The 22,709-nt window shown below is 36.2% G+C and overlaps 1 long non-coding RNA gene across 1 annotated transcript in view; it reads right to left on the reverse strand.

The window, feature by feature from the left end:
- The window catches only part of LOC141379137 (uncharacterized), a 29,967-nt gene extending 7,654 nt beyond the window's left edge, over window positions 1-22,313 (reverse strand). Inside the window, exons 1-2 of the long non-coding RNA XR_015517018.1 lie at window positions 22,283-22,313; window positions 10,602-10,805 (exon numbers count right to left, since the gene is read on the reverse strand). This is a non-coding gene — a long non-coding RNA (uncharacterized LOC141379137). The remainder of the gene's footprint in view (window positions 1-10,601; window positions 10,806-22,282) is intronic.
- Between the last annotated feature and the right edge of the window lie 396 nt (window positions 22,314-22,709).

Raw genomic sequence — 22,709 nt, forward strand, 5'->3', positions numbered from 1 at the left:
TAAATAGCTGATATAAGGGATTTATCCGACCACACGTTCTGAAGCAAAGAATGAATAATTTCTATTGGGCTTTATTTTACATAGCTCAAACTACTCATTTAAAATAATTGCTTGATTTATTTTTATTTTTATTTTGGTGGTGGGGGGGTTAATTGTTTTATGTTCAATCCACTTAAATTTGTAAAAACAATTAAGCTTAATTCCTTCATGTTGTCACAACACAAATTGTTTGTGTGGAACCCAGCTTTTTTACAGTGTAAGTTGGGACAGTATGGAAAACACAAATAAAAAAAGGAAAGTAGTAACTTGTGTGTCATTGCAGACAATTTGAACACAATATATACATACAAACATTTCATGTTTTGTCTGGTCAGCTTCATTTCATTTGTAAATATACATCCTGTCCTGTCATTCAGACCTGCAACACATTCCAAAAAAAGTGGGGGCAGGAGCAATTTAGGGCTAAAAATCAGGTAAATTGATTAAATAATTATGTGATTTGAAACAGGTGATGTCAGCAGGTGATTGTAATTAGGATTTGGTACAAAAACAGCATCCAAGAAAAGTCTAGTCCTTTAGGAGCAAAGATGGGCCGAGGATTACCAGTTTCACAACAAGTACGTAAGGAAATTATTATTCAATAATTATTTCACCTTCGACAGTGCATAACAAAATTAAATGACTCAATGAATCTGGAGGAATTTCAATGTGTAAAGGACAAGGGTGCAAACCTAAGCTCAACAATCGTGACCTCCAGTCCTACTGCATCAAGAATCGTCATTCATCTAGCGATATCACCATATGGGCTAAGGACTACTTTGGCAAAACTTTAAGTACCACAATACGTAGTTACATCCACAAATGCCAGTTAAAACTGTACTGTGCCAAAAGGAAGCCCTATGTTAACAGTGTCCAGAAGCGCCATTAACTTCTCTGAGCTTGGAGGCATTGAACGAACCACCACACAGTGGAAACGTGTACTGTGGTCAGATAAATCAGTATTTCGGGTATTTTATAGGGGAGAAATGGACGCCGTGGGCTCCAGACCACAGAAGAAAAGGATCATGCAGACTATTACCAGCAACCAGTCAAAAAGACAGGGCCTGTCATGGTTCTGGGGTTGTGTCAGTGCCCTTGGCAAATGTAACTTGGACTTCTGTGAAGGCACCATTAATGCTCAAAAGTACATAGAGATTTTGGAGCACAATATGCTGCCTTCTTTTCCAGGGATGCTCATGCAAATTTCAACAAGGCAATGCAAAACCACATTCTGCACATATTACAGAGTCCTGGCTGTAGAACGAGAGAATACAGGTACCTGACTGGCCTGCCTGCAATCCCGACCTTTCTCCAGTAGAGAATGTGTGGTGCATTTTAAAACATTTCACAACGAAGACTACATAATATTGCCGACCTTAAGATTTTTTTGCAGTAAGAATGGGACAAAAATACACCGGAATCACGTCATCACTTGGTGTCTTCAGTCCCTAAAATTTTTTTAGGCGGTAGAAAAAGAAATGGAAACACGATAGAGTGGTAAATGCTTTACTGTTCTGTTTTTTTTATGTGTTGCAAGAACCAAAATTGGAATATGTGTAAATTTAGAAATCTCTTCTTTTTTATTTGCGTTTTCCATGATTTTTCTGATTTGGCCTTGTAGATATATAATTGTTGGTTTTGCTTTTACCATCAGAAGCACAAAGAAGCTGACTGAAAAACATAGAGTGTTATATCGTTGCCTAATGACTCAGTGATAAGATTCTAAATGATGCCTGGCTTAAGGTGCATAATCTGCGTGACCTCAGAGGAGATGTGTCGTGTCTGTGCACCCCGGGTCCCTGTTATTACATTACTGTCTGATAAAGTCACAGAGAGAGACGAACGCAGCCATTTGAGGCTAGCGGTGCAGCCTGACAGGGAGTGGAGATCAACAACGTCAGGGGGGACGCCTGTTGTCCAGTATCAAACTGACAGAGACATCAAATAACCCTGATTTCCGAGAACAAGCATTTCACACATAGGGAGAAGTGTGACTCAACAGTTAAAATGTCACTGGGAGGTGAACAAGTGACCTTTACAGCACATTTCGGTTCTAATAAAAAGCCACTAAAATTAGGCCATCAATATAACTGTTGGAGGACAGGCGCACATCTGGAGGCAGTCGGAGTCTATCAGCTCCCCTCCTTCATGAGGCTGAAGAGACGGCTTGGTTTTTTATTCTTTTTTTGTTTGTTTTTTTGTTTAAGATTTTGAATACCAGAAGTATTTTTCAAACACTAATGCTACCCAGCAGGCACACAAAGACATGGGATGTTAATATTAGGTTAAATTTAGGTAGGGATGTCAGGTGACCAAAATTCAATGTCTAGCCAGCGTCTAAGAAAAACTTTATTTTGATGTCTAATAATGATGTCAAATGACGTTAATATTTGGTTGATTTTACGTTTTGTTGGAAAGTGACCAAAATCTGACTTCGAGCCACTGTGCCACTAACTTAAACCAACATCATATTAATGTCAAATTCTGATATGTATTCGTCAGGTATAGCAATAGACATCTAAGTGGTAACATCCACGCAATGTCAAGCTACCTGTATAACATCTTTAGACGTTGATATTTGGTTGTTCTTAGGTTGCATTGGAAAGCGACTAAAATCCAACATTGGACACTGATGTTGGTCTGATGCTGGGTTCTGACATCAACCAGATGTACATTTCCACCCAAAATGCAACGTTTCCACGGCATTGTACAACCTCAATCTGGCGTCATGTTGACGTCCTGTGCCTGCTGGGTACACTGTAAAAATGTTCATATTTTGTGATTCACAGATGTTTTCCATTTATTTATGGATTCTTTGACTTTCTTTGGATTTGAGTTTCTTTATTGTCCACAATAAATCTTCCCATAAATCGCTTAATATCATTGCATAAATCACATAAATTAATAATAATTTAATAATATCATTGCATAAATCACATTGAAAACTCAATTAACCCTATTCAAACTTGACACCCAGTGTGTAAAATTCTAATCGCAGTTGGCACAAATCACATTGGCACAAAAATTTTTTTACTTGAGGTTACAAAAAATTTTTTGAGGCCAAATTTTTGAGGCAAAAAAAAAATTTTGAGGCCAAAAATTTTTTACTTGACATTACCTAAAAGTCTTTTTGATAGCAAAAATTGAAATTTTATATTTAAGGGATGGGAACTATTTTTATTAATGACATGTTTTTTTGGTGTAATTCTCATTAGATACACTTCATTTAGTTGTCGTTGTGGTTTACCTACAATTGCACTGGCAATTTAAACTACTCGACACAGTTTTTGCTGTTCTTTAAGAGGCAACAGTTGGTTCTCACAACATTTTCAAGAGTTAAATTTAGCTGATGATTGATTATAAAGCGAGTTTGGCGTGCTGTCCCAGGAGAGAGCCCTGATCTCATAAGATCCTCGAGCCCAGGGCTCCCTCCCGTTTGCAGGGCGAGAGAGGGGAGTTTGAGCTCAGGTAGGTCTCGAGAACTCACCCCTATTTAGAGCTGATATACTGCTGGATAAGAGCTCACCTATAGTGCTATTTTAAAGTGATAAAATCAATGACGACATACGTTTTTGGTCTGTAGGAGAAAACCCACACGAGCACAGGGTGAACATGTAAACTTCAAACAGAAACATCAACTGACCTGTTAAGGATTTGAACCAGTGACATTCTTTCTGTGAGGCAACAGTGCTAACCACTGGGCCACCATGCCACCTTATAAAGAGAAAGGCGGAGGAGCAGGAGTGGAATTCTTCAAGGAGAAAATAACTAAAGTAAGAAACTCTGGTTATATAGAGTTAGGAATCATCTGATTGGTGAATCATGTGTTAGTTAATGCAGGACCAGCGGTGGTCAATCACAAGCACGCAATCCTCTCAAAATTAGTTTAAAAATAAACTTCACTTTGAATCATTTCTTATATACCACCTCCAAAATATTTTGACTCCAATAATTTGACACCACATTGTTGTAATCTCCAAATAAGATGTAATCTCTGCATTGCTTTTTTTAAATATAATTCTACATTTCAAGCAAAAGTCAATTATAAGTTGCTTTGTGGGATTATTCCATTCAACTTCGGATTTTTCTAAAGCCATGAATCACAAAATATGAAAAACTGTTATTTTGCGACTGTTTTTTTTTTTTTCCAGAGTTTTCAGTAATTGCCAGAATGACCTTTTCTGTAAATAAACAAATGTGCTGTTGACACTAGCAATGGCATCTGGGGCCAAAATATCAGTAAATGACATTTGATTTCTAAATATTTATCATCAATACAGATTCAACATCCATTCCATGTGACTAGTTTTCTCAATGACAAGCCAAAAACTCTTAAAAGTTGAGAGCTTTCCGACTCGTAATTATTGCAACATTCATGTAAATTCAACTCATAAATCCAATTTTTCCAACATGAGACATTTCACTAGCATTTTAACCAGGCCAACCAACTTGTTCACTCACAAGTTCGCAACCTCAGATTCTTTTAATTCATTATATTTGATGGGTCCTACTGCTTAGGAAACACCAACATTCTTCAGCATATTTCAAACTATCTTCTTTTTAAAGGCCTTGAAAATTACTGTAAAACTGCAATAAAAAAATGCAATAGTAAATGCAGAACCTACAGCAAAAATAATGCAAAAAACAAACCAGGTTCACGAGCATGAACGTTCAACTAGTTTTTTTGTAACAAGCCAGTCAATTAGTCAGAACAAATACCCAGAGAGTCACAAAGCAGTATAAACATTTAAAATGGTATTTAAATTAATCTATTAATCAAAAATAATAGCCACCTTTTACAAATGCATGATTTTGAACAAATGTATCCAGATCAGGGAGAAATGTTGGGGAAACTATAGACTTCTCATCAGTATACTTCAAGTAAATTTTGGTACAGTTTTTTCCAACTGCTTACACGCTTTTCAAAACAACCACCTTTTTTGAAACTCTACACAAAGTTCAAAACTGCACACACAAATTGGAAAATGCCACACACCTCCTTCAAAATGTAACACTGCATTCAAAATACCATAAATACATGCCAGAATGAAGTATCTGGCCCAAATGGCAAACATGCCTTTTGGTAACTGTTTACATAAACCATGTAAACAGGGATTACGTTTATAAGGACATTAGTAATCTAATTATTTGCCTTATCAGCTATTATTTGCCTCTGAATAAGATAATAATATAATTAAGGTGTTTACATGAGTTGCTATTTAAATGTTCCTTTCATGATCCTGTTCACATTCACATTTCCTCTGGTGTTTCATGTAATTTTGGGTGTTTAATTTTTAATTTGTCGACTTTAACTGCAGTTCGGCACTTTCACTTTCATTCTAGACCATTTCCTGGATGCCCCCATGACAAACGAGGTATCGGATGCGAATATGAACTGCTGGATGAGTTATTTTAATAGAATTTGATACCACACATGGTATAGGAAAAAAAAACTCTGCATTTCACAATGCTTTGGACCTTGACTCGGTAGGTGCAGAGATTAAATTAAATTAACCGCTGTTTACATGGTAAACTCTTTATCAGAGTATTGTCTTAATTGTATTAAAATAAATTATTTGTGTCCATGTAAATGTACTCACTGTTGTTCTAAATCCATTGCCTGGAGAAGCACCATGAAGGCATAGGTTTGGTGATCATACACAGTCTGAGAAGAATTCTTCTATGGGATTTAGAAAAGGTAAATATTGGAGTATGTTTACATGGACACCAATAATTTGATTTTAATGCGATTAAGACAATACTCTGATTAAGAGTCTACTATGTAAACAGCAATTTTGGATTAATTTAATCAGATTAAGGTCATAATCAAACTTAAGAGAAATCGAATTAAGAAATGTGGAGTATGCTGATTTTAGTCGCATAATTGAAGCGCAGTACAGACATGTAAACACCTTAATTGAACTATTACAGTCATGATAGGACATTTCGCCACGTTTTGCAACAGGATAGTCTAACACCCAAACACACACACGGCTGTTTGACACTCTCTGCACCTACCGAGTCAGTGCAGACCACAGACAACTGCATCATATTATACAGAGGTTTTTTTTCTTCCATTCAGCATGCGATCTAACTTCCATTAAAACAATTAAAACATTAAACATTGCTGCTCTTCCAGCTGTTCATAGTAGCATCCAGTATCTCATTTGTCAAGGGGGGCATGCATGAAATGTTCCTGAATTAAGGTAAAAGTGCCAAACTGCAGGTAAAGTCGACAAATTAAAAATGAAACACCCGAAATTACATGAAACTCCTGAGGAAATGTGAATAGCGTGGTGACGCAATGACATTAATCAAATTATGTGCTATAACATGTAAAATGGGATTATGAAAGGAACATTCAAAAAGCAACTTATGTAAAGCCTTAATCTTATTATTGTCTTATTATTCAGATTAAGGCAATTAATTCTATTACTGTGTGTGTGTGTGTGTGTGTGTGTGTGTGTGTGTGTGTGTGTGTGTGTGTGTGTGTGTGTGTGTGTGTGTGTGTGTGTGTGACCAGGTGAATAAGTGTAGCAGTTTGATTGGTTGTGTTTGGAAAAGGTAAGCAGCAGGCTGCTTCCTGTAAGATTTTTGTGTTTTAGGTAGAGAACTGTGTGTAGTTTAAAAAAAAAAGTGTTTTATGCAATAGTTCAAGCCTTTCAAGGCAAGGTTTTCTCCCTACAGTCCAAAGACATGCATTATAGGTGTGTGTGTGTGTGTGTGAATGTGTGAGTGTATGGGTGTTTTCCAGTCCTGGGTTGCAGCTAGAAGGGTATCTGATTAATAAAGGGACAAAGCCGAAAAGAAAATGAATGAAATAATTGTGTGACATGACAAGATTGCGTGTACGCAGTTGGAAAAACCTTCAGCAATTAATTGCAGCAAAAAAAATGTATAGTGTCAGAAGTCTACTGCACAGTTGAAGGAAAACAATAGAATTAACAACCCTGCTGAGCAATTTTAGCCAACCTAAACTGTAGTTTCATGCTCACTGATATATTGCCTGAGAAATCCCCAAACCCCCTCAAAAAGCTTAGCCAAGCTGGGAAACCAGCTAATTCCAACAAACCAGCTTTGACTGGTTTTACACCAGATTTTACACCAGAGAAGGAACATACACGATTAAGCCGAGCACATCTAGTTCTCTCTTTGTGCTCTCGCTTTGTGCAGTAACACAAGGATCTCCTCATCAGATCAATGTCTAGACTCCTACAGACCAAGAACAACAACCCAATTCGAAAGTGAATGAGTCCTGACGGATCCATCGAGCTCTACCAAAACGCCTCTGATCAGCTTGAGCCATCAGTTCTGGATGACAGGCCTGAATAGATGACAGCAAGGAGGAAGGAGCCAAATATCGGTAGAAAGCTCCGCTCCCTTAGCGACGGCCCTACTGAAATGTCTCCATAAGCAAGCATGCAGATCTAATCGATAAGCTCATACACTGCTGGGCATTGATTTCCGTTGTGACTAAAAGCAACAGTTAGACACATTCTTCTACCTGGGTCTAAAAAAAGAACAGCGGTTTTCTTTATTTATTTTTTTCTTTGCCGCAAAGCATCAATGTTGAGTCTCACGGAGGCAGAGAAGAATTACTTCAATTTGTTAATGCTGACATCTTGGCCGCATGCTTAAACATCTGATGTTAGTACAGAGAATGTTTTATAGCATGCAATTTATTAGCAATTTATTTTCCTGGTGTTGAACGTGGCTTCGGTGGTCCACAGGAGGAATCCATGGCAACAGGATGGAGTTGTCCCTTGGTGTGGGCAATCTATGGTCCATCTTTACAGTATTTATTAAATTAGAAACAGCTTACGACTGTCTCCATAGGAACCAGAGCCCAACTCGCACCATTAGAGAAATCATGCATGACTTGTGTGGAGCTCCACCACAGTTAAACAGGGCTCTTTTTAATAATCAGCACCTTCATGAGTGAACTCACATTTTTTAAGTGGAAGGAAATGCATTTTTTTTTTTTACTTATATATTTAATCATGCAGCCAACATCTACAGTTTAAATATATACAAGAATTTACATTTTAGATTATTAGATTTTATATGTTTTTATTTTTTAAGGGAATGGTCCACTACGGCATCATATTTTAAACTTTAGTTGGTGTGTAATGTAGCTGTGTGAACATAAACAACATTTCTGAATGTAATATGCTCAAAGTTCAATCCAAAGGGAGACGCAAAGCCTACAGCAAACAAAGTTTGGGGACTAAAATAAATACATCTAGGTTAATGAAAACGCTTCAGGTTACACACATTCAGCACGCACAGCGAAGGGGCATGGCCAGAGGCACTGTAATGTTATCCGCTTGTAAAGTGGTGACATGTTGGTGATGTATGGAATACTGTTTCTGGATAAAGCTGCCACTCATTTGAATTAAGAAAATATTAGTTTATGATCACTTTTTATCCATTTCAAACATTTAAGTGAATTTTATATAAAATCATAGTGTACACATCACTCTCTGGACTTCATCACAAATACCAAAATTTTAACAATTTATTTAAAATTGTTATATTAGGCATGGTTATATATATTGTGATTGTGATTTTCGAAAGTATTACATCGCTGTTTATTATTATGATTTGATGAGTCTCCCCATACAGTTTGATATAGCTATTGGACACACTTAACAAGCGGATAGACTGAGGGATGTAAACAGGAATCCAGAAAGTTCCACATGTTGATAATTTTTATAATGACAGCATCATTATAACATTAGTTATGACTGAACAAAATGCTTCTTGTTACAGTTCAGAAAAAGTTTTAAGACAAGCAGGCGATGTTTATGAACCAGTGATATCGCCGGATTGAAATAGTCTATAGCAGAGAAAGCTAAAATGGCGTCCAAACGCTGCTTTTTTCACTAAGCTTTTTCTGTATCTGTATTTGGGTTTCCAAAGGACACGACACTGAGAAGTGCTTACAATTTGATTTTAATTATGTTCCAGAGAATTCTAAAAAAAGATGTAGCTAGCATCTGACAGAATCGAGAATCTCTTCCAGTTCAGAGCTGGATTCGGCTAAAAAAAACTCGTCAGAGAAGGAGCAGTTCCAACCATAATAATAAAAGAAGCTGTGGATTGTGAGCCACAACCTGTAAGAAATTTTATTTGTTAAAATTGATCTATGACAGGCAAAATTTCTAGCGTTAATGATATAAGAACGTAAACAAGAATGTAAACAACAGGAAATGCTGTTTGGCACCGCTAACAATTTAGCTACAAATTCATATTTATCAGACAAACCCCTGTAAACACCAATAATCTTCAGCAGCGCTACCCTTATTAGTCTTGGATAGATAGTGCCCTTCCAAAATGATCTGAAGTGCCGCCACGACAACCCCCCCCCCCTCTTTAGCTGACCAATCAGAGCCTCTCGAGGGCAGGGCCTTTCTGAGGAAGTAGGAAATATGACTGTACAGCTGAATAGCTGTATGTATTCAAAGTAAGATAAATGAAAAATCTTACATGTTATAAACACAACCAAGCCTTAAAAATTCACTCTGGACTACCCCTTTAAAGCAAGACTGTACCATTAGACCCATAAAACTTATGTATTTATTTAAATTCTTGGCTATTTTTACTTGTGTATGTGTACATTTGAAATTGCATATGTTCATAATAACATTAAAGCACTACAATTCAAATGATAGTGATTAAGTGTATTTATAAATTTACTATCAATAACTGGAGAAATTATTACTTATGCTATAGCAGAAATGATTACTCATGACTCTTCTTGCACTGATATTTAACATTTGCAACCTTATTGTGAAATACAACTGAACTGTCTAAGTAAGCTTGACTGGGATACATCACTGACACCTTGACGTAACCTTGTGGTCAGGCTGTGGGTGGATGTACTGTAGCAGCGGTGGGTGGCTGGATCAGTGTTTTCTGCTCCCCTGTGACCATCAGTACTGCAGAGATTCCCACTCAATCTTGATAAACATGCTGTGCAGACCTTCTGTTTGAATATTGTCAAAATCTTGCTTAACCCTCAGTTTATTTACATGGACAACAATATTTTAATATAAGCACGATTAAGACTATATCTGATTAACCATCTACTACATAAATATTTTTAATTACCTTATTTCCGGCTTATGTAGTTATTATTGTTATTAATCTGAGATCACCACAGAATGAACCGCCAACTTATCCAGCACATGTTTTACGCAGCGGATGCCCTTCAAGTTGCAACCCATCACTGGGAAACATCCACACACACATTCACACACACACTGATACACTATGGACAATTTAGTCTACCCAATTCACCTGCACCGCATGTCTTTAGACTTGTGGGGGAAAACGGAGCACCCGAAGCAAACCTACGCGAACACAGGGAGAACAAGCAAACTACACACAGAAACGCCAACTGACCCAGCCGAGACACGAACCAGCGACTTTCTTGCTGTGAGGCGACAGCACTAACTACTGTGCCACCGCGTCACCCATGTTCTGTTCTTATTGTTTTATTTAATTCACTTATGTTTTGTGCACATACTTTACTTACACTTATGTTTTAATACACTTACTTATTTAATTCATTCTTATGTTGCATGTCTTTGGACTTTGTGAGGAAAACAAAGTACCCCGGGGAAACCTTTGCAAGCAGGGGAGAACATGTAAACTCAGCTGGGACTCAAATCAGTGACGTTCTTGCTGAGCTGAGCTGCCGTGTCGTCCAATCCTGGATTAATCCAGAAAAGAGGAGGAGAGAGATTTGGTGGATGGGGGTTCTTCATAAAAACAAAGATGAAGGAGACAGGAAAGTTAGACAGGATATTTATGTTAAGTTTGGAATGATCTGATTGGCTTGCTAATGATCATAGATGAGAGACGAGCCGTGATCAATCATATCACGTGCTCCTCTCAAAATTAGGTTGTGAAACTTCCCAAAGTTTTGATCATTTTCCAATTTAAAGCTTGACTCTTCTGTACAACATTAGACTAAAGCTGAGGTCATACTGCACTATTTTCCCCATATTTTTTTTTTTTTTTTTGAATCAAACAACTCAAACTCTAGTGTGACTGCAGATTTACTAATAATTAAAAGTAGCTAAGTTGTAGGATGGCTAAGAACTATTTTCTCATTCTGGCGTAACAATCAAGGAACTTTGCTGCCGTACCATGAATGCAGCAGATGCAGAGATATTACCGGCTGAAAATCATCTAAATTCTGTTAATATAACCAATGACCACTTGTTTATAGGTTACTTGTTGGAAATGATTCTGAACATATTTACTTTCATTCAGATCCTGGACCACATCTATTTGAATCAGAATACACAATAGTTTAACAATTTTCAGGTGCTGCATATATATCAATGCAGCTACAGACATGGTACAGTACACTGCAAAAAATTAATAAAAACTCAACTTAACTTAAAATTGTAAGGCATATTGCTGCAGTCAATGATTTTTTTTTTTTACAGAGTAGGAAGTTCACATTTTATGTCAGTCTTAGTATGCAATGTTGTCTCTTGATTACAAGCAAGTCAAGCTTTAAATAGGAAAATTATCCAAACTCATTAGCATCGGTGGGGGAGTTGTAAAATGAGCTTATTTTCGAAAAAGGAGTGTTCCTTTAAATGTGCACTAAGCAAATTTTCCCTAATGATGTTGATATTTGAAAGCACTAAAGCAAACACGCCCCAATTACCCAACAAGACCTCAATCCTTTTTAAAACCTCTGCGATTATTACTAGACACACCCCTTACAAAAGCATTCAAAGAGCACCTTTAGTCATAACATTGTAAATAATTAAATTTCTGATGTCCATGTAAACATACTGATTGTCCTCAAATGTTAGTTTCTCTGCAGTAAAAATGAAATAAAAATGTGACACGCGATGAAATTCTCTAATTGTGAAGAGCTCTCCTAGTCTGTTCGTGTCTGATGAGGCAGAAGGAGTTAACTGAGCCTATCAGCAACATCTCCAGATGTTACGCGCAGCGGCGGCTTGATTGAGTGCCCCGGGATTGCGTGCATCCATGTTGGCATTGAATCCCTTAATTTGCATCTGCCATGGACCACTTAAAGATGAATTTCTTTGTCTTGAAAACAACAACGATGGTTATGGGGAACAATACAGTACAATTTATACAGATTCAAAAGGGGGACACTGTGACTTCAGTATTTTCATAATGAATACAATATCTTTAAATGTATTGTAGCCTGTACTGTACATCTACTGTAGGTTTTGTTGTGATTTTGCTGTCCGTACACAAGTAAACATGTACTTTCACAGACAAAAAGAGCAGTTGCCTTGAAGAAAAGCAGTGTTTTTTTGTGTTGACTCAAATTAAAGTTATTGTTCACTCAAAAATGACAATCCTGCCATTGTTTAACTCTTGTGCACTGTTCAAATGTACTACCTTTTTGTAATGTTAGGGATCAAAACATCCACTAAATTAAACTGCTGTAAAAATACAACAGATAAATATTTTTTTCAATTTGTTCCGCATAAATCTGTTTATCAACCTCAGTCCTGATTAAAACTACTAAATTGTTTAGAAAATTTCAGGATTTTAGCTCCTCAATTGCCAAACTCACAAATGATATCACTGATTTGGTGAAAAAAAACACACAAAATTACGTATTTTCAATATAAATAGTAATTATGGACTGTTTTTTTTTTTTTTTTTTTACATTTTATCACAGTCTTAGACATGTGAACGATTTAGCAACAACATTGGCTTTGATGCATTGTTAGATTTAAATTTTTTCTCCCTAATTTACTATTGGTGGCTGTTTTTGCCCCACTGACTTCCATTATATCCACATTCGATGGTGCATAAATGCAGTCTCTGTTTTTATTTACTCCATGTAGTTCTGAGAGCTGAGATGCACATTTTGATTTTCTCAGACACAAATCGCATAAAGGTCACTCTCACAGACACACACTTTAATTTGTTGTTACACTCCATATACTATGCAGAAACTAAGCTTTTTTGCACAGGCCTATATAAAGAGTTTATGGTGTCAATGATGATCAACAGTACAACTGACAAATCTGACCTCTTCCCAACAGGGGAAATCACCAACAATCAAAAATGCATGACTACACGGTGTCATGGTTTTGCAATCAAAAAATGTGATTATAATGGAAGTCAATAGGGCAAAACCAGCCACCAACAGTAAAGTTGGGAGAACATGTTAATCAAAAACAATGCATTAAAGGCAATGCTGTTTCAAAAGTCAAAGACTTTGATAAAAGATTTTAAAAATCCAATCCACAGCTACTTTTCAGATTAATAATGTCATTTTGTGGGTTTTTTTTCACCAAAATCAGTGACATCATTTTTGAATTTGGCAATTAAATAGTTAAAATACTGTAATTATCTAAACGTTTAGTAGTTTTGATCAGGACTGAGGCTGATTAACAGATTTATGCAAAGAAATTAGAAAGAAATATTAATCTGATGTCTTTTTACATCAGTTTTTTCAATGGATGTTTTCATCCCAAACATAACAAAAGGGTAGTACATTTGCCCAGAGTGTATTGTTTAGTTTTTCAAAAAATTCAAAGAATTTTCTTAAAATATGTTTCAAATTAAGATTTGTCATCAAAAATCATTTAGCTAGCTGAAACATAGAAAAGGGTATGGCCAAATTTAGACTTAAAGTCCCTCCTGAGTGGATGAAAACATCCCCAACAGTACATAAGGGTTAAATACTTTACTTGTTTTAAACTGACTTTTTTCTTCTGTTGAACATAAAAGAAGATATTTTTAAAAAATGTTGGAAACCAACCATCCATAGTAAGGAAAACAAATAATATGGAAGTCAACAGTCACAACATTCTTTAAAATATCTTCTTTTTTTGTTTAACAGAACAAAAAATGCTCAAAATTTTTTTGGAAGTCAAAGGTTAGTAAATGTTAATAAATTTATTTCTTTTGAAGTGAATTATCCCTATAATTTCTTATATTTAAATAATTATGTTTATTGGCCCAACATTGTCTGTGCATTAAATTCACATTTTAATATTGGCTAACGTTGGGAACACTGAACAACATTGCCTGTATATAACCTGTTTTATCTGGCATATGTTCACATGGAGAAAACCATTAGGAATAGGGCAAAACAACAGCAAATTCCCTTTAAAGCTCAATTGTGTGGTCAGTGGATTATAATGATGATTAACTCCCCAGGTCCAGACCCCGTCCAATCTCACACATTTTCCCTAATGAATTCCCACAGCAGCTGATAGGGACTAATTATTGTTATTAGTTCAAAGTCTGGCAATTACCTCACTATTACCTCATTGCCACAAAGGCCAATTCATTGGCTAGCATCAAAGGGCCATAAGGCTATCGATTTCAGGCCGGATATTAAACATTAGGTGCTGATGAGAAGATGTTTTTCCTCCTGAGGAATATATTTGCTAAAGAACTAGACTGAATACATATAGACACATCAGCAGTGGAGACCACAAGATTAGCTGAAGCGAGGGAGGGGACGACCTTGCATTGTGGCAGCAGATCATACGAGTTCGCAGCACTTCTCTCCATCTGTCAGCACCAGGTTTAGATATGGCTTCAGCTCACCAGCTCGTAAAAAATCGGTCATAATCTACCACCCATCATATCACAGCAGGTTCAACGTAACCCTACAGGATGTAATGGTGCAAGCACAGCACACACAGACTGCCAAAACACACTCGCATCTTGTTGTGACTAAAAAAGGCTATTATCCTTGCATTGTGCGCTTTCTTTTTACAGCAGCTCTAATTAGCTTAGCCTGGCAAATGTCATAACAGAGCAGCTGTCTAAAGTATCTGGTTTGTTTGGATTTGTGTGCATGTTGACTAAAGATTGTTCTAAAAAAACACTCATTATTTGAACACAAAATGCAACTTTTATGTGGCTCTGACAAAACTAGTGTATCAAAAACCACAAACTTGCCCTCGACTCATCATGTGAGACCTTATCAAGTCAGTGCACAATGAAACAACTTCAGGAAGGAAGTGAAAGTGTTATGAATTTCTCTTCCTTAGTGTATAACAAGACAGTTTTCCACAAGCAGCCAAACTAGTTTTAGCACCACAATCAATTTACAGCCTGAATGTAGTTTCTGTGAGCATTATCAAACATAATTTGAGGGCAAAGTGTTTATAATGTACCCTTGTTCATTTAAAAGTCCCATTATTATGCTTTATCTGACATTGTCTTTCATCTGTGTTTGTGAATAAAGGATGGGCGTTATCTGTTTTAAATAAATGATATGGTACGAGGCAATGCTGTTTTGTATTGGCATACAATAGTTTGCAATGAATTCATCTGAAAAATAACAGTGTATGGAGCCAGATCAGTCTCAAAAATAATACATTTAAAAAAATTAAATGTATACATTCACTGAACAATTCACATTTACAAAATCTAATTTGTACATCTGTGAACACAATTCATGAATTCATAAGTGAAAATCATAAATATTTTCGACAAATTAATTGGATTTGTGTATTTTTAACACATTTTTTAATTAACAAATTGGATTAGCATATTTTTATTAGTTTTTTTATTTACAAATTGTATTTGCATATTTTTTATTGTTTTTTGAATTTAGAAATTGGATGTGCATATTTTTAATCAGTTTTTGAATTTACGACTTGAATTTGCATATTTTTAAATAGTTTTTTTTTATTGGATTTGCATATTTTAAATCAGTTCTTCATTTTATTTTTTAATTGTATGTGTGTATTTTTTATTAATGAATTGGATTTGCACATTTTTAATAGTTTTTTGAATATACAAATAGGGTTTGCATATTTTTGAATGAGTTTTTTTACTTAAGAATTTGATTTGGATATTTTTTAATAGTTTTTTTTTTAATTTAGGAATTGGATTTGCATATTTTTGAATCAGTTTTTAATTTATTAATTGAATTTGTGTATTTTTTTAATAATTTGTTTAACTTACAAATTAGATTTGCTTTTTTTAATAGTTTTTTATTATTTGCGAATTGGATTTGCATATTTTTAAATTGTGTTTTGAAATTACGAATTGGATTTGCATATTTGTAAATCGTTTTTTGAAAAATTAATTTGCATGTTTTTGAATCATGTTTGAACTTATGAATTGGATTTTGTAAATGTGAATTGTGTTGTGGATAGAGTTTTTATTTTGTAAATGTATTATTTTCGAGACTGATCTGGCTCCATAAAAGTAAGCTGCTGCAATCCAATTTATCCAAAAGCCATGCTTTATTAAAGGGCTTTAAAACAACTATTAAGATAACTTTACACACATAATTTGAAGCAGCAGAAGAGACACATGTGCTGCTGACAGACTGTGTTTCAGATGCGGTGTTTTCCTCAGTGTGTAACTTACATTTCACAGATACAAACTCCATCTGTATGTGTGAGGAGGTCATGGAAATATTTTTTGTTTTGCTGATGACACTTTGTCATGCCAGTTCCACTTAAATTTAGTAACTTAAGTGACCCACTGCCATGCGCATGCGCGCCAACAATGGGAATGTAATTCCCACCTATTTTTCACATAGCGACCTCCAGTCTCATTCACTTCTATTCTAATTGTCATAAACACAGATTTTTATCACAAGCAGTTTTACCATTTACTCCGATTTATTATGTCTATTCTAGTCATTTGCAGCAAATGAATCAAAGAAAATTAGCAAAATAACCTACTTCCTCATTGCACAATAAAGTAGTTTTATATTGTATTGCTTGTTTTGCTTTTATAGGCAACTGTGCTGTTACAATGTTAGAATGCCATGTTATTAAGAATACCATTCATTCATTCATTTTCTTTTTGTCTCAGGGTGCTTTCACAGCTGTGAATCGAATCAATTGTTCTGAAACAGGGATTTTAATCGTTTCAATGTTGTTCCTGGTGTGATTCGCTTTCACACGGCAAAGTTTCTAAACAGACCAAAATAGCTAAAACAAGTCATGCGCGAGTAAACTCTTCTCACATTGGTCAGAGTTTCAGGGTTTATTTTGCAGAGTCCTGCTCAGCTGTTATGCGTCCTTATTTTAATTCATGACGATGAGCAATAAGACATTATAAGCTAAAAGCTGCATTTTAATTTTGAATGTTGACACCCACAGACATCATCACTATAGATCAGAGGTAAGAATATACATAGCAGATGGCTTATGCATTATAGGCTTTACATTATAGAGAGAACTAACAGATAAACTAATGCAGTTCGGTCAATTTTCAGATAAACAGCTCTTGTTAATAGTTAGCATGTTTTCACTTTCGAAATTTACATGAAACGCACATTTATCAGTAGGAATGACATCCCGCCCTACTCATTATTCTCTCTTCATTTAGCCCTATAAATTGCCTATTAAATATCTATAATACAGTGTGATATAGTCGGGCTCAGATCGTACCATTTTTCACTACAATCGATCGGCCCCAGAGTTCATTTCAATCAAGCCAAGACCACCTCATTCAGATTCATGTTTTACACAGCGGATGCCTGTCCAGCTGCAACCCATTCCTGGGAAACACCCATACACTCTCATTCACACACATACACTAAATACAATTTAGCTTACACAGGGAGAACATGCAAACTTCACACAGAAATGCCGACTGACCCAGCTGAGGCTTGAACCAGCGACCATCTTGCTGTAAGGGAACAGCGAAGCGATACTGCACCGCCCTAAAAATAACACTCTATATAAACATTGTTTGAGTGGTAAATAATGGGCAACATGTAAACAATATAAAAGACAACATATACAGAGTTTTCCTCCTCGATGTATACTGTATATAGCAATTCGGGCAAAAAAAAATACAGAGATGTGAATTTTTATTTTATTTTTTTTGTCATCCATATCATCCAGCCCTAATTATGAATCTACCAAGTCTGCAAAGTGTCAAACATCAAAATGTACATTAAACTGTGATATTGAACTGTCTGAAATTAATTGTATAACATCAGTCTATGGTCTTCATCAGTTACTGTTCATCAGTTTCTATTTTGTCCCTCAGACAGTCTAATTGTAGCAGAGGGTTGAGGGGTATTGCACAAAAGTAGAATTAAGAAAGCCAGGATAACAGAGTAAGTGTGGTTTGAATTAGTCAGCTCATGCTGGCTTTGCACGTTTGCTGATCCAGGATGTGCTGCTACTGTATGCTTACCCTGGTGTAGATAGCATTCATATCCAGACCACGGAAACAATCCCACAATAAATAATGCAAATGTGGGCAAAACTTGATGTGAGCCAATCAGGGGAAGAGTTCAAAAGTGCCACTCTTGTCCGCCAATCCTATAACTCCCACTGATATTAACTCCCATTACTTTCCTCCAGAAACTGTTCCTTGATGGAAACATATGAAGAGGTGAAATGTATTAACAAATAAGCAGTTGTTTACGCTGCCTTAAATGTGTCCAGTGGACATTCATGTTACTCATGAAGTTTTTCATGAAAATGAATCGCAAACACTTACCCATTTATATTTTAATATTTATATTTTATCTCTAAAAAAAATATTTTTAGTTATCTAACATATCATCATATATGTACTCTTGTGAGCTTTTATCCCTTTCATTTAAAATGAGACTTTTTTCTAATCTCAGTGTTTCCTCCAGGATTTTTTCCAGCTGTGGCGGCAGGCCTTTTTTACATAGATCTACCAACTACCTGAGGCGTTATTTCAATGACATGTCGTGGGCCCAGTATTACAATTCAAGATCGCATTTATGTAATAGCCTACGAGCATACGAATCTCTCTGCTTGCGCGCCGATCTTCTTGTGCGCTCTCAAATAAACTTTACTGCAGTGCGATTTAGTGTACTTATGTATAAGTATGACTCCAACATTTATTAGATTTGCTAGGAATATTTCTGAATTAATTTTATTCCTAGCAAATTATTATTTATTAATTTTTTATGTTATAAATTATTAATTTATAGGTCTCCAATAGACCTATAAAGCGTTATTAACGCATCCTGAAGTAAAGTGAAATGGCTACATGTTGCGTTTGCTGGCTCACGCATCACGCACCTGTCAGTCGGCCAATCAGTCAGTCTGTCAGCACGTTACCCTAAAGGGTAAAACAAAAGCGCACAGCACCACTACGGTTACAGAAAAGTTTACTCTGTTATAATTCATCTAAATTTTAATACGCTTTGGTGCGATTATCACCCGCTATTTAAAAAAAAAACACGACAATGTTTTGAATGAAAAGTTGTAATGTAGCCGTGACAGTATGAATTTTGGCATGGCGCCCCGCTATGGAAGAATGAAAGTAGCGGAAACCATGCATCTATATTATGGGGTATTATATAACCCAGGAAGCAAAGACTACTGGCCCAGACTTGGCATAAAGCTGGCACAGCAGGCGTTCATCCGGCACTGGCATATAGCATGTGGGCCAAAGATGGAAAGGGTTAGGCAGAGGTGGAACAGTCTTTAAATGTGGGCCACGTAGGTTTGGCCTATTTTAACCCACATTTAAAATACATAAAAATAGATTTTAAGTAAAGAAAAAAAATCTACCAATCAAGTTGCTTTGAGAAAAAGCACGCCCATAGTGTGCCTAAAAACATTTTAAATGGGATAATGATTTTCATTACAGTCGTGACACACCAACCCATCTGGCCCAGTTCAAGCCCAAGTGGGTTATTAAATTGGCTGAGACTTGACCCAGATATGGTCTATGTTTGGCCCATGTCTGGAAGCCATACTTGGTCCAGTCATGTACCATAATTCACTGTAGCATGTGGGCCAAGCAAAAACAGATTGTGTGGGCCAGAGAAATTTCAAAAGTATCTGGATGCAGCCTTGATGATGCAGGCTGCGACTGCATATCTCAGTGATGCAGTGTCAGACACAATGCACTTAATGGAGCTAGTGACATCGTTGTGAGGGGTGGGGTTAGGTGAGCGCATTACAATTTTTCTCAGTCGCTTTGGTGCATTTCTCACAACACTATTTACATTTGCACAACAGTTAATGCATTTCTCAAAACAGCCATTTGGGCACATCATAGTAGCAGTTTCTTATTCCTTCCAACAAATTGCAGATGCTTTTGAACATGCATCAATTGCTTTCATACAACTCTCTGCTGTTTATACTATTATCATTTGCTTAAGTCATGTCAGTGAAAATTAACTAAACTTGTGAATGCTGAATAGTCATTCCATATAAAACCAATAGTCCTCATTTCATTACTTGAGTCATTACATACAAAAATGTTGAACTAGTAGTCAAAATCTATCAAGCTAATTTTATTTTTTTTAAATTTAAATCTTTATTTTCCTGAAAATGTCTTCTAAATTGAACAATTTCATGAATGATTTACAGAGCTGTGTATGTTGTAGGTTCAGTTCCAAGATGCACTGCAATAGTTTACAGTTGTGCACAGCTCTACCCAAAGGGAGTTTATGTTTCTTGTAAATAAGTGTGTATTTATTCTTTTGCACAATGCTGTGAATAAATTAGAATTGTAAAGAGCATATGCAGTAAAATTGTGAAACATATTCAGTGTCCTGTACTCAGATACCTCACTAAATGCAGTGATTTCTAACTTTACTGTAGTTTTCAAATGGCTGTCTAAATAGTATACAGTGCTGTCTTGAGCATTTTCAGGAAGTGTCACCAAAATCTGACTTTTTTGCATTGAAAAATATGCAGAGTAAACTGTCATGATGAAAATATGACAAAGCCATTTGACTATCTTGTTCATAAACAATGGTTTCAGGACTTTCATTGACATAAATACTTGCTTTTGTGGAATGAGATATCCATTTTGAGCAAGTGACATGCCTTTGCAGATTATTAACTAGGTTTTGTAATTTGTACTAGTTGTTTTGAGAAATGCATTAACTGTTGTGCAAATGTAAATTGTGTTGTGAGAAATGCACCAAAGCGACTGAGGAAAAACTGTAAACAGCATTCAATGCAACTCTGATTGCGCTGCACCAGGTCTGCACCCAGACCCCTCTCAGAAATTTTGCTAAGTGGGAAGGGTTTGATCATATAATCATTGCTTTTCAAGAAGATTATTTGAATTTCATTTGATATAAATAAACCAACAGCATATGCTATTAAAATCACTAAATGTTTGCAAGTGCTAAGGAAGGATTGAAATTGTACTTAGGCTTTTGTTACCAACAATGCAGTAGATAGTGAAACACAGCAGACTAGGTCATTCCAATCAAAGCAGAGTAGATGCTCTGAAAGGCACGGTAAAGAAAGATTGGATCCTTGAACAAACAATTTCAGACACAGGAAAGAGGTGAGCTGCAGTATTTTAAGTAAAAAATAAAGTGTTATTTCCTTCATGAAACAACAGCTTAGGGTTGGCTGGTTTTAGCTGATTGACCAGCCTGTTTTTTCCATTTTCAGGCTGATGTTAGCCATTTCCACCCTAGCTGGTCAGACTGGGAGATGGCCAGCTAAAACCAGCTATGTCCAGCTTAAATTAGGTTTTAGCTGGTCATCTCCCAGCCTGACCAGCTAAAACCAGCCTGGAACTGACCAAAAACGTTCTAAAACCAGGCTAATCGACAAGCTAAACCCAGCTAACCATCGTATGCTTAGATGGGGTTTTTTCAGCAGGGTTGACGTCAAAGAATTAATTATAAGCCCTAAATTTGTCTGAAGAATGGAGAATAATACAACAGCCATTAGCCTTTCATTAAAACATTCAGGTTCATTTTGCAGTTAAAATGAAGGTGTTGTTTAAAATGCACCCTGTCTGGTTTTCCTAATCAGTAATCAAATGGCTATTTTCATTGAAAGCCTACTTAGCTGAAGACTTTCATTTGCTTATTTAAAAAGAGTTTGAGACCAGTGTGTTAATAAAGCGAGGCAGATGGCAGTAGTCCCTCCCCAGCACTTCTGCAAAGTAATAAAATGGAAACCATCTCTGATCAATCACTACACATGGGGTGGACAACGATGGCCTCATTACCACGATGGCGCCTCAGAGGCACAGTTGCTTGATAGCCCCTCTAGTTTATCTGCGCTGCAGTTTGGCGAGCCTTCTGGGTAATTGGCACCAGCAGCAACAATCAACAGAGAGAGCATTCATTTCTCCTTTTTTTTAGTTTCAAAACCTCGCCGAGCTTTAAAAAATGCTTGGAAGCTAAAAAATGTTAGGCCTTTTTTAGCATCTAAGCCTGCATTCAAATCTCAATGAAATCTGATTTGATATTATAATACAAAATATCGTTAAATCTGTATACATTGATTAGCATTCTTGTATTTTCTTAGGATTGTACCTGCAATGTTGTTGAAGGTTTTAGACTCCTCTAAATTTTAGAGCTTCTTCGGTTTTTAAAGAATAACGCATTGCTGCCATCTAATGGCAGGCTGAAGACGCGCATGTCAGGATTTCTATGTAAGCTGCGGTCTGAATTATTATTTTATAGTTCCTTCTTTAAACTGAACTAGGAGCAGCTGAAGGACTGTTATGTAATTTGTGTTTTGTTTATACAGCGTTTGCAAGTGAAATATGCTGACGGTGAAACTAATAAGACTTTTTGTGCCGCGTTGCACATGCGAGAAAGTTCTGTGTCCTCATAAAATTCTGCATTCCTCGAAGTTTTACCTTTTGTTGGAGGTAGATTTTCATATTAGGCTCCAAAATACAAACAGACCTGGACAAATTCGTTCAACAGAATGTCCTGTAAGTGAATGAGTTCAATA

Source organism: Danio rerio, chromosome 19 (genome assembly GCF_052040795.2).
Source record: "Danio rerio strain M-AB ecotype USA chromosome 19, GRCz13ab, whole genome shotgun sequence".
In the NCBI taxonomy this organism is placed as follows: Eukaryota; Metazoa; Chordata; class Actinopteri; order Cypriniformes; family Danionidae; genus Danio; species Danio rerio.